The sequence below is a fragment of the Carassius gibelio genome, chromosome A13 (assembly GCF_023724105.1).
Source record: "Carassius gibelio isolate Cgi1373 ecotype wild population from Czech Republic chromosome A13, carGib1.2-hapl.c, whole genome shotgun sequence".
NCBI classification, from domain to species: Eukaryota; Metazoa; Chordata; class Actinopteri; order Cypriniformes; family Cyprinidae; genus Carassius; species Carassius gibelio.
The window spans coordinates 22,653,495-22,668,524 of record NC_068383.1 but is presented as its reverse complement, the minus strand read 5'-3'; the positions used below and the strand labels follow the sequence as shown (position 1 = coordinate 22,668,524).

General features: G+C 37.3%; 1 long non-coding RNA gene across 1 annotated transcript; it reads right to left on the bottom strand.

Moving 5' to 3' along the window:
- Positions 1 to 11,198: 11,198 nt before the first annotated feature.
- LOC128026766 (uncharacterized) lies at positions 11,199 to 14,714 on the bottom strand. The gene is made up of 6 exons (XR_008186516.1): positions 14,468 to 14,714; positions 13,541 to 13,640; positions 12,434 to 13,383; positions 12,231 to 12,315; positions 11,596 to 11,722; positions 11,199 to 11,475 (listed from the first exon to the last, which is right to left on the bottom strand). It is a non-coding gene; the product is annotated as an uncharacterized LOC128026766 (long non-coding RNA).
- Positions 14,715 to 15,030: the final 316 nt, after the last annotated feature.

The window sequence follows — 15,030 nt, the reverse complement described above, 5'->3', positions numbered from 1 at the left end:
CTTTAAAGGCAATTTTCTCAGTATTTTTTATTTATGTTTTGCACCCTAAGATCTCGGACAAATATTATCTGATCCTAATAAACCATACATCAACGGAAAGATGTATAAATGTATAAATTTATCAGCAACTAGCTGAAAAAAGATGACTGATTTGCATGCCGCTTAAACTGAGGCGCCACATTAAAGAACCTGAAAATCACATTATTGTAAAACATAGTGTTTGTATGCCACTTAAAAACGGACAGCTGAGACTTTGTTTTATATACCAAAAATGCAAGCTTATTGATATTATTGGGTGGCTGACACAATACAAATAATGAATGCATTCAAAGACGTGGAATATTATTCCATGAACAGAAACAGAAGTGAAGATGCTGAGCTGACCCAAACCGGAAGAGGGGTCTGGTCACTGAATCACTGCTGGAGAAGTAACAAGTCTTTTAATAGGAGCATAAACAGCTGCTTTCTGATGTGTACCTGTTTATGTCACACATCTCCTTCTCTATCTAAGACCCATGCACAAACTTCGCATTACATAAGTGGTCCAGTTTGCAGCTAATTCTGGCACAGAGACGCCCACTGTTTTGTTTTATGCACAGTTAGGGTAGGGAAGTCCCTTGACAAATCAGCAGAAAGTGTGTGCAGAATTTAGGATGAATATCTGTCCATCCAAATTCAATAAGCAGTGGTTTTTTAGCGGAATAAACTTTTTTTTCGTGTCAAACATCATTTTGTTTCCTCTTGGAACTCGCATTGCAGTCGGAAAGACTGATTGGAGCTGGCAATTTTCTCAAGCGATTTCCAGGTTTTTTGTGCTGTATGCATCAGATGGTTAGTGAACTGACTGAGGTGGTTTGATGATGTTCCATCTGAGGTTGAGACTACAGTATGTGATCGCTTTCAGCATGTCACCCTTCGGAAGTGGCTGCCACTTTGAGGTGCATGTTAATGGCACCATGCAATGCTTCAAATTACCACAAATATTGATGTCTTGTTACTAACACTTGGCTTCTGACCTTGCTTTATCTACAATCATGTCTGGTATTTATTCATTTTAATTTATTTTGAAGTGACTGGCATGTTTTTTCCATGATCTCAAGGAGGCTAAATTGATTCTACGAAGAATAGTTCACAGCAATCATAAATTTGAACATTTAAAACGTTTATAAAACGTTTATAAAAGATCCAAGGAATTAACGTTCCAATAGGCAAATTCAGTCTAGGATTTAAAGGCATTTGCATAATATAAAAAGTCTTTATGTTTGTGTCTGCTTCTCTGTTATACTGCGGTTTTCATTTTTCCACTCCGATTTTATGTGGCTCTCCAGAGCAGAGTAGCTGCTTTGAGATTTCGAACAAAGCTCTGCAGGCTTTGTTCAACTATAAAATTGGATGAACGCTTGCCTGAAAGCTCTCAGAGGAGACAACAAAGCCATCGCCTCTACAAGGAAAACTAGAAAAGCCTGAGTTTGTGGCTCTTGGATAGATACTCCTACAGCTCTGCTTTCAAGCCTGCACCCTATACTTCCATAAATGCACTCATGCAAATATTTTTGACCGCAAATATTTGATCATATTTCCCGCAACGTAATTTTTATCTTTAGTTATCTATATTTGCCAATAAAGGAGTCATTCTGTTTCATTTCAGTCAGAATCACTAGGCGTTGTCCTGTAAAAGCTTCCAACACCAGTGTTGGGGAAAGTTACTTTTTAGAGTATAATGCATTACAATATTGCGTTACTCCATAAAAAATTAAAAACGTATATTTTGGGCAACGGTAAAAGCACAAAAGACAACAGAAGTGAAATTAGAGTCCAGATGACCTTGTGGTCAGCCTGATGGTGCTGGAAGAGCAGTTAGAGCACCAGCCCGAGCTCCAGAGGAAAGTGCATGACTGTGGTTTAGTATTAGGCAGACCAGAGGCCTGAGGGTTCGGACGAGCCTGCTCTCTCTTTCGACAGCTCCTCTGATGTGTTTCTCACATGGGACACTCTTCATTGCTGAAGGAAAAGAGGGTGGTATCATATTACCGTCCCGTGCAGCTGGAAAAGTCCCTCTCTGCAGGTTTCCTCTGGTGGAGTTTATATCCACCTTGTGAGGTAGTCCGTTATTAATACATGAGAGATCCACTCTGTAGGAAAATTTCGACTAGGTTATTAATGTTGTGAGACATGGGGGTTGAGAGCCGCCAGGGTGTATTTGTTGTTTTCGTTGCCTTGGAGGACAGTAATGCAAACACACATTTCACCCTTGGTGCTTGTCTTCGTCCGTATCTATCCGTCGATTTGGCCGTGGCTTGTCTGAGTCTTTAATAAGTCTTTCATTCTCAGTAGAAAAAAAAAAAAAAACTTTTGAGTTACTGCTCAGATTTATGGCCCTTGTTATTTTTTAAATATATTTTTTTGGTATTCCTGCTTGCTGAGCAGGGCTAAAATTAGCTCAGTGATACCTGAGCTCTATTTGGCCTTAGTGTGCTTCAACTTTTGACACATTTGGAGTGTGCTTGTGTAGTCACTGCTCATGGTGAATATGATTGTTGCTGCTGCAGAGGGCAGTGTAAGACTTCGGGTCTGTGTGGTGAGAAGGCCAGACACACACACACACACACACACACACACACACACACACACACACACACACACACAGAAGCCATTCCAATGGAGCAGTAATAAGACACTGGTGACTGAGGCCATGGAGAAGAGTAGGGATTAAGATTGGAATGATAATGCTTTAGGCTATTGTGAACCCCCACAAACGAGCAAGCCTTGTATCCGTTCCATTGCTATGTTATCTTTTTACATTATGTTCCTCCTCTGCACAATAAATCAGCCGATCAACAAAGCTAATGTTGGACATGAAATGTGATCTGTGGCATTTTCAGCCCACGCAGGTGCCCTGACAGTGAAGTGTGTAAGCACAAATATGATCCTTACTAATGATACACTGATATATCAACTAGACCGATAAATGTACAGAAATAGAGTTTAATGGTTGGTATATATTTATTGTAAAAATCTTAATTTTAAAATTATTATTTTGGTTTACAATCTGTGTCTCATTTGCTTTTGCAAATATTGCAAAATACAGTTCCATGATTGGTAGGAAATGTTATTTTGATGAACTTTGTATACAACCAAAACAATTACATGGACTTTAATATTTTACTTGACTTTTACATTCTGACCCATGCACATTAGTTTCTTTCTTCTGGGATTACGATTCATAATTTAAGTAGGTTAAAAGCAAAGGGACAGTCATGTAAACAATACAGGATCCTCTAAGATCTCTCATGAAATCCTTCATGATCTCTCATGAAACAAATGCTACATTTGGTATTGAAATTAATAGTCAGTATGTGAGCAGACAGCAGTCTGGCTTTGGTCAAGCATAAAGATGTAAACAGGAGAGTGGGTGTATAAATGTTTGACAGATTTGGAGCTGTACATGCTTTTTTATGCCTAATTATTTATTATTTTTATTACCCATCAGAAACACAAGATGTCCCATGATCAGCTGCCAAAAAGCTCATCGTACCAAAACAGACTGCGATTTAATGGCATTCACATTTGGACCCTACAGTAAGTAGGGTGACCCCATAACTAAGTGAGTCATAAACTTCTGCGTTGTCAGCCAGAGGATATGACCCTGTTAAACATCTCGATTTAAAATTCTGGGCCATTAACTGGCCTAAAAATAAAATGGTTGCATGTTAAGAGCAGAGTGCCTGAATTTTGCCCCAAAGCTCTCTCTCTGTCTGTCTCTCTAGACTCTATTGCCTCAATTCAAATCTATAGGAAGTAAAAAATCCAAATGAGACTTCTTTAATATCTGAGTTGTTTCTCCTAGCAGTCCTGTGGTGAACGCATATGCCACACCACTGTATCTCCTGCCAGACTGTCCTAATGCAGTGTTTTGTAGCCAGACTCTTGACTATGTGCATAAAGTCTGTTCCAGTCTGCTGCTTATTCTTAAAGAGATAGTTCACCCCAAAATGAAAATTCTGTCATTTATTACTCAACATTCATTCCAAATCCGCAAGATCTTCATGCATCTTCGGTCCTACGACGTATATATGAGCATTCCTCTGCTCGTAAACAAGGCACAGCGCATGCGTTTTCTAAATCAGAAGCAGCACGCTCATGGTACTCCCGATATGAAGACAGCGACTTGGAGGAGAAGAACTGTTGAATAAAGTCGATATTTTTGTTAGCTGCATTGCTGTCTATGGAGGGTCAGAAAGCTCTCGGATTTAATCAAAAATATCTTAATTTTGTGTTCCGTATATGAACAAAGGTCTTGTGGGTTTGGACTACATCAGGGTTAGAGATTCATGACATCATTTTCATTATTGGGTGAACTGAATGAAAATGGCAGCTTTTAATGTATGAAATGAAAATAAGAGATATGTTACCTAATATCTTGAGTTCCCTGTTTTAGTCTTTTATTTTAACCATCTTGCGGCCCCCTAGTGAGTCCCAGCTGTCTGTTTGAGGAACACCTATCTAACAGACATGAAATGTCAAATGAACCTTGTGTAGCACCATCCAATCAGATTTCACTCTATTTTATAGTATGCTGTCGCCAGAGCTCTGCTGATTCCATAACTGAAGTGACTGAAAGTGACGTGACATTCAGCCAAGTACGTTGACCCATACTCAGAATTTGTGCTCTGCATTTAACCCATCCGAAATGCACACACACAGAGCAGTGAACACACACACACACACTGTGAGCACACACCCGGAGCAGTGGGCAGCCATTTATGCTGCGGCGCCCGGGGAGCAGTTGGGGGTTCGATGCCTTGCTCAAGGGCACCTAAGTCGTGGTATTGAAGGTGGAGAGAGAACTGTACATGCACTCCCCCCACTCACAATTCCGTCCGGCCCGAGACTAGAACCCACAACCCTTCGATTGGGAGTCCAACCCTCTAACCATTAGGCCACGACTTCATTGGCACGACTTCATTGGGGTAAAAATCAACACAAAAATGGCCGAGTAGAAGCATACAACCTTACATCACCAAGTACAATGGCAAGTTAATTCCATGCTTCCAAATTTGTGGTACAGTTTGGGGAAGGCTCTTTTCTATTCCACATTGACTGTGCCCCAGTGCACAAAGCAAGGTCCGTAAAAGCATGGTTGGTTGAATTTGGTGTGGAAGAGCTTGACTGGCTGACACAGAGCCCTGACCTCCACCCCACTGAACACCTTTGGGGTGAACTGTAACAGAAATTGGAGCAAGGCTTGCTTGTCTGACATCATGACCTCTACTGAACGAATAGGAAAAATAAATAGATAAGTAAATAAATAAATAAAAACTTTGGAATCTTTCCCAGAGGAGCTGCTGTAGCTGTAAAGGGGGCTCCAACTAGTAATTAAAATCCCAATTGGTGTAATGGTCAGCTGTCCCAATGCTTTTGTCCATATAGTGTAAATCAGACATTAAGTTAACTGTGTGTCATTTGAGGCAGAGACCAGCTCTGATGTCACGAAAGGTCAAGTTAGTTTACTCTTGGCAGATAAGAGACTCATCGTTCATGTAAAATAAGGTTTAGGAAGCAAGTGGGCTGTTATGTCCTGTTAGTTTTGTTATTTATGAGTCACTGTGGTTTTTGATGGTACAGCTGAACCTTATTTTTCCAGTAGGGTTCAGGTTACTCAGGCTAAGGGGACGGCAATGCTCTCGTTCTCAACAATGTTCTCATTTGCCTGAATTGGAGAAACCCAGCCGAATGTGGAATCTCTTTCTGTCTTGCACGTACAGTCTCCCGTCAGGATCTTCACCGGTTGGTTTCCTCCCAATTTATCACCCTGCAAAAAATGAAGCTTTTTCAAGTTCAATAGACAACACAAAATGAAATGATGTAATATTTATTAGTGATCAGGTATTACACATAAAACAAAGCATATAAATAAAAGAAAGTGAATTAGAGGAAATGCAGCCTATAGAAGGGAACTCTTCTGATTAGATAAAGGAGCCGGGCCCCTCCCCTCTCTGATTATATATCCTGTTGTTTGATTTGATAACATACATGGCTAATTTCAAACCGCGCTCTAATCAGATTTCTCTGACCTTGTTATGTGAATTTGTGGACATCGTGGATTGGAAACCTGGATTGAAACCTCTACAGTAAAATCACTCTATATTTCCTAATAGCTAGCCAAGGCTAATTATACCACTGCATATCATTTAGCACAGCCCAGGTGATTGACTGACAGGATTTTTTGTGATATATGTTGATTACAGTCAGTGTAAAACGGATCAATAAACACTATACAGTCAATCACCGTGACATACAGAACAGCCTCAAGTGGCTTAATGCTTTTACTGAACAGCAGCAACAACTATAAAATGAAAGGCTTCTACAGGATTTGATAGCTCTTCTTCGCCAATGGTGATTTTTGAGGAAGGTCTGATGAATTACGTCTTTGTGTGTTTCTTGCTCCTGTCAGACCTGGGACTCACCTCTGGCGACCTCACCACTCTTCAAAGCCCCGCGGCACCAGGTCCCTGCCCTGCCCTTGCCCGTAATTACATGCTCAGAAGCCTGCTTGTCTGCCAGGGGCCTCTGTCTGTGCTCTTAAAGATCTCCACTTCAAAAAGGGCTCATATTCAGATCTATTAAATCACAACAATGCCGTGCTGCCAACCCATTCTCACTCCAAAGGCGTCAAAAACCGAAGCATGGTCAAGCGCCCCTAGCGTCACTTTTATGACGCCAAATGTGCCTCTCGGCGTCGACTATCGAAGCACTACGACCTTCATTGCTTTCAGTGGGAAACTTTTGGCGTCAGAATTCGACACGAGGACATGAGATGTTTATCGCTATGAAATCACGTTTAAGAAGTCTCATTCCGCACACATCGCGCGATACTTGCTATCAGTTCCACAGTTTGGGTGAGTAGTCGTATATACGCTCTTTTAATGCCTTTTATCAAATGTATTCTGTCTTCTTTATTAATCAGATTAGTGCCATATGTTTAATCGCTGTATTATATCGGTCATCCGCGGCTGTCTTTGAGTTTCATTGCGTTTAAATAAATGAACACAGCTGCTAATTAGTGTGATTAAACTCTATCTGTCACGTGACGTGCCATAGACCTTCGATCCGTTTTATATTATTATTAATTTCAGGATCAATGATGTAAGTTGTATTTGTAGTAAAATCATGGTAATCACGACACAATAGTAATAAATGAAATGTGAAGTTAAAACACAGTAAATGGGACATTAGTAACTGTGACTGTAGTTTTACTATGATATATTAATAATCAATACAACAATACAATAATCACCAAACCAGCTATGTTTGTATCACTGTAATGTTAGTGTTTTTATGTGCTTTTATATGACAGATATAAAAATAAATAATAAAACATGTATTTTTCCATCTTGCAGTTCATTCATATCAGTTTATATATATATATATATATATATATATATATATATATATATATATATATATATATATATTGCTCACAGATCATTATTAACATTCTGTATATAATTCAATTTTATTTTCTCTCCCCTTTTTTATTATTTATATTTTTAGCTGAAAAGACGTAAAGGCAGTCAGCCCAGTGGTGTTTCTGGAGAGGGATTCCTTCAGAAATGGAGAAGACAGAAAGCTGCGGAGGCAGATATTTGCAGCAGTAAGTCTGTGATAGTTTGTCTCTTTTATCAAAAATTCCTGCTGTTATAATTTGTACAGCATTTGTTGTTTCTTAAACTGTTGCACTGTCCAAATACCCACACTTGCCATCTTTTCACTTGACCACTTGATTACTTATTTGAAGTCTTTCCTGTATTTGGCCTAGTGTTCGAGTGAGCATGATGACCACAAGTGTGTGTCGAACTTTTCATGACCTGATGACTGTGTTTCCCAATCCTGATCCTGGAGAACCCCAGCACTGCACGGTTTTGGCGTCTCTCTTATCTGCCTTGGAGTCTTCACTGATGAGCTGATGAGTTGAATCAGGTGTGTTTGATCAGGGAGACATCTCAAATGTGCAGTGTTGGGCTTCTCCAGGACCAGGATTGGGAGCCACTGCCTTATGGGACACTTATGTGTTTAAAGAGATTTTTAATATCTAATTATCAATATTTCACATACTGTACTAAACACATCACAGTCTTAATAATCCAGTTTAACACTTGTATGATATTGTACAAGCCCCAGGACGGTCTCATCTGACACTATCAAAGAATTCATATGACTATAGCTTGTTATTAATTACTTGCTTTCAATAATGGATTCATTTAACATTTAATTATACAGCATCTTTACAGAGGCTGCTTTTATGGTCTAAACAAAACACAGTGTAATGTATAAGTTGAATGTAATGTAATATTTCTGTTTTACAGGATTGTTTGAGGATAACACTGCAATTCTCCATCATGCACAAGGACTCACCTCGTTAACTCTTTATCCCCCACACACACAGATATGGTCCCTGGATCAGTGATTAGACTTTGCAGTGGTTTGATTTTTGCAGAAGATGTAACTTTGTTTTATTTATAAGCTCATAATGAATACATTACAGAACCAGTGATGAAAACAATAGTTAAAAATAGTATTTTTCGTATTGATAAAGCATTTTGTTCTCTTTTTCAAGCTTCATACAGTGAACTTTTTAGACTTTAATTAAGAGTTTTAGTAAAGGAGATATTCATACATAGTCATCCCCTAGCTCCAGTCATGAAGTGAATTCATGATGTTATTGTCAAATCTAGCAGGTGTTTGTTTTCCTGAACACTTTCTCTGTCTTCTATTGTTCAGACAATCAGTGTTTATTTGATGCTGTGCTGATTGAGTTTTATAGATGATATTGCACACTTGACATGCATGTCTTCATGGTGTTTTTTTGTGAGTTTGAAACATTTACATTGTGTTGTATAACATTTTGGTCAATTTAATTTTTTTAATAAAATTGATCTTTTTCCAGTGTTCTCTGAAAGACATACTGTATTTACTGTTTTGTTTTTTAATAAAAGCATTTTCATTTGCATACTGAAAATAGTTAATGTTTACAACATAACTGCCTTTTTATTCTTTATGGTGGCAAAAACGAGCTTGGTGACAGAGGATGCAGTGTAGTAATTTGGGCATGTTGTCTTTAAATGAGTTTGACATATCAATAAATAATGGAAGATCCTTACAAAAATATGCATGTTTATTATGCTTTATGTATTTATTTGTTCATTCATTCATTCATTAATTTATCATTTCTGTTTTTATTCCTAGGGTTCAAATGGTAGAGAATGGTAAATCACAGAAACCCAAATGTGAACAATTTTAACTTTAAAACACAATGTAATATACAATGTAAATTTTAGAAGCACGTCATTTGATTAGTAAATATATTTGTCTTTGGTCAAAAAAAAAAAAATACAAATCTTAAAATTTGTCTTATATTTAATGAGAGGAATCTATCTGTTGGATACAACTGCGACTGCTGGGCATGTGCACATCAATATTGCCCAATTTTTGTCAAGCTGAACAACGGAGGAAGGTGAAGACGTTAATAAAACAGAATCTAATAAGTAGCAAGCTTAATCTATTGTTAACCGAATCTATCCCTTCAGCCGAAAAACGAAAGACATCTGTCATACATGGATAAGGAAGTGTGACGCTGCTGCTCAGCTTAGATGCCATTGGCTATGACTTTTCAGGACAGTCTGTGGTTGGACTATCTTTTAACCCATATTAAACAGCGCATCATGTTAAAAAGTATGTTTTGCTCCTATCATCACATTAGTAATATATTAAGTCAACAATGAAGTGTTGCTATCTTGAGAAAAATGACATCTTTAGCGAGATCCTAATCCTAGCCCTAAGCATAACTTCAATGAACTACAAAAACAGCCCCCTAGTGTTGCCTTTCTATAGATAGAACGACGGAGGCTTGTGGGTAATGTAGTTTCAAACTTTTTATTAACGAAACTAAATAAATTATTTATTTTAAGGTAAACTGGATATCTAAATATGTTTATTGTGCAAACCTCTATGATATATTTGAGAGGCAGGCTGAAATGTGGTATTTTACAGTGAGCAATATTTAAAATGCTTTTATGCCAGCTTTCCACTTATTTCTGAAAACTGAGCTCAACATTATTTTATCAGCATAGCATAAGTAATAATCCTGCCCATTTTCTCTTTGATATGTTAATTGGACTCTGATTTACAGCCATTTGAAATGTACAGTTTTGGGCTCTTCCGGGGGGTGCTACTGGGCCCCTGGGGGTAGCAGGGCAGTAAAACCTACATATATGTATTCTCCTCATCATGAACAACAAACTGAGCTGAGTCACATTTATATCTGACAGTTTTCACAGTCCTCTGTTTTCTATTCTATTCATCATGACTATTATACCTTTTGACAGGACATTGTGAGGCCATCTGATGAAACATGGAAAAATTATAAAGAAATGATTTAATAATGAAAATAATAGATTATTTCTTTGATTTTTGAAGTAAATGGCAAGAAATATAATGGATGAACCTGCAACAACTTGCCATTATCTATTCCCCACTGTAAAGCAGTAATCAAGGACAATGTATACACATTGTGATACTTCACTATTACACAAGGACAAATTCATGCAGTGCTAAGAATATTAATATATATATATATATATATATATTAGCATTATATATAACTAATTAGCCGAAATCAGTGTAAAAATGTCCTCCTCACCCCCGTATCTTGCTCCTCATGTGCTGGACATCAGTAATGTGCGTGCTCTTGGTTTTAATGCAGTACAAGATCCACGTTGATCATTCCTGCTACATTCTCAGTTATCCGTCAAGTGCTTGTAACAATAAAGCCCATGGCACCATCTTGTAATGCAGAATAATTAATCTTGTAACTCCCTGTATTTCACAAAAAATGTGCATATTTGTTACTAAAATATAAAAAAAAATTACTTTCTGGTGTACTGATGTCCCAGATGTTATTAATCCGATCAAAAATGTTCATGTCTTAAATAAAAAAATAATCCCAATAATTAATATGTCGTTTTTCCAAGTCTAAAATAAACACATATGAGCCTACCTAAATGATGTATTTACCAAGAATCTTCAGAACACAATATTCACCATTTTCATTTTATTGAAGCATAGACTATAAAGTTGATAAAGTAGCATCAAGACAAATAAGATTCAATGAAAACAATTATAATCAAAGATACATTAACCTCATATATAAATCAGTTCACACAGATGAGTGATGAAATGTCCTTAAAAGTCACACAGTCCCATCCAGTCAACTGTGATACAGATCATGTGATACATATAAGACATGTGATACTGTTTCAGAAAATAATGATTCCCATCATCACATCTAAACTGGTTTCATCTCCCCATCGTGATCTTCTTCTCTCGTGTCTGGAAACAGTTTGTGGTTGATGTCCAGCACTGATGTGGTGTAGCTTGTTCTCAGCCAGAGGATCTCTCAGTCCTAACATCCCAGACCTGGTCAAAGTGAAACAAACAATGCAGAAGAAGTTGTTTAATGGACAGAGAGCGCAGCTTATGTTCTGTGTGGTTTTAGCAGGGTGAGTAACTATGACCCTTGTAGTACTGTACACTTACCATTCTTCAAGCTGTTTTAAGATCTTTTGAGAAGCTTTTCTCTGAAGAGAATTTACCACATCCTCTTCTTTCACTCCTTTCAAGAGCATCACTTGGTCAAAACCCCTCATTTGGCTGATGAGATCATCTGTACAAATAAAAATACTGCAATAAATATGTCATTCTGCAAGAATTAAGAAAAAGTTACAGAGGCAAAGGTCTTGCTCATGAGACTGCATTAGCATGTGTAGTTCTCAGAGACTCTAGAATTCATCTGTTGTTGCAGTAAATGTGTTTTTTTCCTCTAGAATCTTTCTCCAAAGTTCCTGACTTCTCTCACAAATGTGTTTTAGTCTGTGCAGTGTAATGCCTGGCTTCAAACCAATCAACTATCAATTCACAATTAATAACATAACATTTACAAAACAATGAAATAATGTCAATTGGTGTTTATATCAACTAAACCAATTTCATGACACTTGTCTGCTAATAAAACAGGTGGTGTGTTTTTAAAAACATAATATTAAAAATGTCCAGTCACACTTTGCTAACATGCTGTAATTGTAATAGTATAAAACGAAATCAAGGCTGACATGACCAGTTCTGTGAGAGATCATCATAAAATGTTGTATAACATTGCTTCAACACACACATACCAGAGGACTTCTGTTTGTTTGAGCTCAAGATGGCCATCTTCATTCCTCATCCTGAGCAAATCATATCCTTGGTCTTCCTTCTCTTCTGTGAAACAAGATAATCTCTACTTACTCTCTGTGCAATTAATATTGCTCATTAAACATAATTAAGTTAATTTAAAGTAAGATTCAGACCAGAGCATTTTTGGAGTAAACAAATGTACCTGGGAAGAGCTGATCGTGGCAAGATTCGCTGAGACTCAGTAATAGCTCTTTTAGGTTTTAGGAAGGTTTGTGAGGGTTGGCTCTTAAAATAGCTGTTGAGCTCGATATTTTAGACCTGAAAAAGAAGAACAGCATTATCTGGAAAAAATCCTGTAAGACAGAAGGAAGGACATATTATTAATTACGTGCAGCTTGTACATTACACCTCTGTAAAGATGCTGTATAATTAAATGTTAAATGAATCCATTATTGAAAGCAAGTAATTAATAACAAGCTATAGTCATATGAATTCTTTGATAGTGTCAGATGAGACCGTCCTGGGGCTTGTACAATATCATACAAGTGTTAAACTGGATTATTAAGACTGTGATGTGTTTAGGGATCATTTTTAAGACTTTGACCCTGTCCAGATACCCACACTTGCAGTCTTGGCCACTTGAGAGTGTGTGTACGTGACAGTGTGTGCACAAGACTGTCCCCGGTCTTAATAATGCCAAAGCACAGCGTCCTTAACACACACTAAACCTCTCCAATACTGCTCTGGAGCGCTATACAAAGCTTAGTGTATCCCATCATGCATCATGTTTTGGAATAAATCGTCAGACTTTTTGCCGAGATCTCACAAGAGGTCATGGAAAGCTGTCCAATGTACAGTATGTGAAATATTGATAATTAGATATTAAAAATCTCTTTAAACACATAAGTGTCCCATAAGGCAGTGGCTCCCAATCCTGGTCCTGGAGAAGCCCAACACTGCACATTTGAGATGTCTCCCTGATCAAACACACCTGATTCAACTCATCAGCTCATCAGTGAAGACTCCAAGGCAGATAAGAGAGACACCAAAACCGTGCAGTGCTGGGGTTCTCCAGGATCAGGATTGGGAAACACAGTCATCAGGTCATGAAAAGTTCGACACACACTCGTGGTCATCATGCTCACTCGAACACTAGGCCAAATACAGGAAAGACTTCAAATAAGTAATCAAGTGAAAAGATGGCAAGTGTGGGTATTTGGACAGTGCAACAGTTTAAGAAACAACAAATGCTGTACAAATTATAACAGCAGGAATTTTTGATAAAAGAGACAAACTATCACAGACTTACTGCTGCAAATATCTGCCTCCGCAGCTTTCGGTCTTCTCCATTTCTGAAGGAATCCCTCTCCAGAAACACCACTGGGCTGACTGCCTTTACGTCTTTTCAGCTAAAAATATAAATAATAAAAAAGGGGAGAGAAAATAAAATTGAATTATATACAGAATGTTAATAATGATCTGTGAGCAAAATATTTATTTATATATATATATATATATATATATATATATATATATATATATATAAATATATATATATATATATATATATATATATAAAAATAAATATATATATATAAAAATAAATATATATATATATATATATATATATATATATAAAAATAAACTGATATGAATGAACTGCAAGATGGAAAAATACATGTTTTATTATTTATTTTTAATTTGATTTTTTTTTTTTTTTTGGATTCACATTAAAAGGTATTAAAAGCATGGTACAGAACACATGATTACTGTGATATCTGTCATATAAAAGCACATAAAAACACTAACATTACAGTGATACAAACATAGCTGGTTTGGTGATTATTGTATTGTTGTATTGATTATTAATATATCATAGTAAAACTACAGTCACAGTTACTAATGTCCCATTTACTGTGTTTTAACTTCACATTTCATTTATTACTATTGTGTCGTGATTACCATGATTTTACTACAAATACAACTTACATCATTGATCCTGAAATTAATAATAATATAAAACGGATCGAAGGTCTATGGCACGTCACGTGACAGATAGAGTTTAATCACACTAATTAGCAGCTGTGTTCATTTATTTAAACGCAATGAAACTCAAAGACAGCCGCGGATGACCGATATAATACAGCGATTAAACATATGGCACTAATCTGATTAATAAAGAAGACAGAATACATTTGATAAAAGGCATTAAAAGAGCGTATATACGACTACTCACCCAAACTGTGGAACTGATAGCAAGTATCGCGCGATGTGTGCTGAATGAGACTTCTTAAACGTGATTTCATAGCGATAAACATCTCATGTCCTCGTGTCGAATTCTGACGCCAAAAGTTTCCCACTGAAAGCAATGAAGGTCGTAGTGCTTCGATAGTCGACGCCGAGAGGCACATTTGGCGTCATAAAAGTGACGCTAGGGGCGCTTGACCATGCTTCGGTTTTTGACGCCTTTGGAGTGAGAATGGGTTGGTGCTGCTGGGGCCTGCCCTTTAATCTTACGTCCCCAGACCTGACCACAGCCATTGTGTGCTCCACTGCCATATCAGTGCCATCTGTCTAAAGCTGCTTTCACACTTTGGATGAAGGGTTGTAAAATATCCATCAAATTTACAGTAAAAAAAAAAAAAAACAGTGGTAAATTTTTATTTTTTAAATACGGTAGCAACGTTTTATGTTTTACTGGACTGAATGTCAGTCGCAATGCTTTATGTTGGGCTAAATGCATTCGTTGTATGTGTGTAGCCCACATATGATGGTATTTTGACTAGCTACGAACTCGTA